Below are 3,234 nucleotides of genomic sequence, written 5' to 3'. Positions count from 1 at the left end.
GAAAGTTGATTTCCAAGAAGGAAATTAAAGAATTGTTATAAAGAAAGAAATTCATCTATTCTTGGAAATCAAAGAATTGTTATAAAGAAAGAAATTCATCTATCTCAAAAACTATTTGAAAATGAATGATTTGACAATTTCTTAGCCTAGAATAAAGTTTTTTATCAAGATTGATCAGAGGATTTGTAGAATCAATGCATGTTGAGATAAATAGCTCAATGCCACAAAACTTAGAAATGGAGACCAAGAGGTAAAATTAGAATTTTCAACACATGAACAAAGAAAGGACCAAAAATAATTGAAATTGTAAATCTCCAAAAAAACAAAAAACTTGAGTAGCTTAACTAATTGTTGGACATTGTGTATCAAAATTTGTAAATTAGTGCAACGTTTTAATTAGATAGTTGTTTGTCTTTTGATAGCTATGTCAAAAAGTATTTTGATAGCTAGGCCAAAAATGATTTCTATTACAAATCAACACTTTATAATTAAAATATAACTATATGATATATAAAATTCTAAGAGTATTTTATTTTAATTTGGATATATATATATATATCTATATATCTATATCTATATCTATATATATATATATATATATATATATATATATATATATATATATATATATATATATATATATATATATATATATATAATAATTTGGATATAACTTTTTAAACAAAAACCACATGGTGGCAATGTCCAAAAAGCAAGGGTAGTGACATTGCCACCAAGTTGATCTTGTTTGATGATGGATTCCAAAAAGAAAGGGCAGTGACATTGCCACCACATTAATCTTGTTTGATGATGGATTTTTGTAGTGATCATTATTTTTGCATACTTTTCATGCCATTGATGTTCAAAACTTCAATGTCTAAATGTATAATAATTAAATGTCTTAGATGTCATGTTTCATATTTTATTTGCTCTTGATAAGTAATTAAAGGTTTATGGCTAAATACAAATATTAATGTCAAATGAAAAAAACGTTTTAAATAATATAATTTAATAAATTATCGTGGAATATAACCATGATTGTGGTTTTAACTAATTTATCCTAACAAAATTACAATCAAATTACACATTGAGAAACATGAGAAATATATTAGATAAATTTATTTTGTAAAAAAAAAGCTACTTCAAAATGGGTATCTTTTTCTATTTATCTCAACAAAATTACAATGAAATCACACATATTCATATTAAGAGACATGAAAAAATGTAATGTCCCTGGCCTCCATCATGGTAACACTACATTCATCAATATTTTCCACTGAAACATGAGCTATAATTATAATTTACTAAACCCTAGCTCAAGGTCAGAGTCCTTGTAATTCAACAATCCGGAGGTTAACCCTAACTTAAATCCATTAAAATCATGCATAATTAATATTTCATTATAGCAGTTCTTCACCCATAATTAAAGTTCACATAGTAATTAGAGCTTAATAAGCTAATCTAGAGTCTGAGGTGATAATTACAATTAGTTATAGACCTAATAAATAGACCCCATAAATGTGCACAATGAAGTACATACATACACATACATATGTGAAAATATACAAAAATTCATAACCAATTATAATAGATTAAATCTAGGCAGCAGGGGATAATGAATTCAAATAAAATTATGCCTGAATTGTCATGTAATGATACATTAACAATTTGCATAATGGGATTACAGTTAATTCTTCATGTTTTGGTACAATAACTCTACACCCTAAATGGGGTTCATAGATACATTTATATAAATATATTCCTCATATTACAGTCATTAAAAACAACAATGACCCAAACTAAGGATTACAATCAAAGTGCATAAACATGCGACACAATAGAATACACCATAAATGTAGATAGTTAAGCTCAGAACCCTTAAATCTAGCATTTTAGATACAATTCCATAAATAAAACACAACATAATAAACACGTGGAACCACAGAACATACAATAATTATAGACATTCAAGAACAATGTGGTACATGGGCACTTATCTCCATAAAATACCAACTAGTTGCAATCTCTCCACATTCTTCCCTACCATAGAATACGTGGTTCATCAATCTCAACCATGGATCTCCCTCGATCTGAAGTTGTGATATCACTGGGAAATGGTAACCTAAATCATCCATACATCCATGAATAAGGTGCTGACCCAATAGTCATGTTTCTCCAGGCCTACGAGCACCCTCAAGGCCAATTATCAAGGTGCCAACCCAATAGACATGTTGCTCTAGGGCTCGAGGCACTATCGAGGTCAATATCAACTTCCATGGTGGAAACCTGACCATGTTGTTCCAAAGATATTCAAACACCCTCTAGGCTAACTAACCAGCACAACTCCCAGCTGGTATATAACCCAAGCTCAGGGTTCACCAGTTGGTTGCTCAGGACCGATGTCTAAAACCCTCATCCTCCTCAGAGAAATGATCATCAAAATGATAATGAATAATGAATAATAATAATAATGCCAGTGGTAAGTACAAATATATCATTTCACACTACATGGCTTCCTATATGAAGTGGCGCTCCTAAAGTCACGTAGGCCCCTAATGCCCCTGAAGCCATGTGGGCCCCAATTGCCCTTTCTCATCGACATCTATCATCAACACTTTGTTTCTTGTCACCATGGAGTTGTAATGCCCACCATACTCTTACAATGGAGTGGGCTCCGCAGCCAACCTACGTTATATTGTGTTATTATAATAATGTATATTAGTTACATCATATTATAATTGTGTCCTTGCAGTCACTTACCCAAACTAAGATATATGTTTGGGCATTATGGCCTCAAAACATATCCAATTATATATACGTGCATACGTAGGCCACATATCATAAATACCTAGGCACAAGAGCTTGCAATATACACCTAGCTCACTAGCCTAAAAACAAGTACATATATTTATATAAAAAAAGGGCGGGGATATTGCATTCCTCCCCCTCTTATTTTATGCACTATCCACAGTGCCTCAAATGTCCTCGATTTGGAAATCCTTGCCCCATACTGATGAGTGTGAAAGTTCTAATGCACCATCATCATTACACCTAGAAGACATCAACAATTAACATTAATATCAGTAGCAGTTAATTTTATCATAGCATATGTATATAAATATTTTCTCTTTTCGGCAAAGAAAACTAGTAAAATGAAATAGTGATTTTTGAGGATTTGTTTAAAATAAATGTCTTAGCTACAAATTAATATGTGTAATGCATACATGGCTAAGA

This window comes from Pinus tabuliformis, chromosome 1_2, assembly GCF_031772625.1.
Source record: "Pinus tabuliformis cultivar Carrire ecotype Pingquan chromosome 1_2, CPIR1, whole genome shotgun sequence".
NCBI classification, from domain to species: domain Eukaryota; kingdom Viridiplantae; phylum Streptophyta; class Pinopsida; order Pinales; family Pinaceae; genus Pinus; species Pinus tabuliformis.
The sequence above is the reverse complement of the archived record's forward strand: the minus strand, read 5'-3'. Positions refer to the sequence as shown.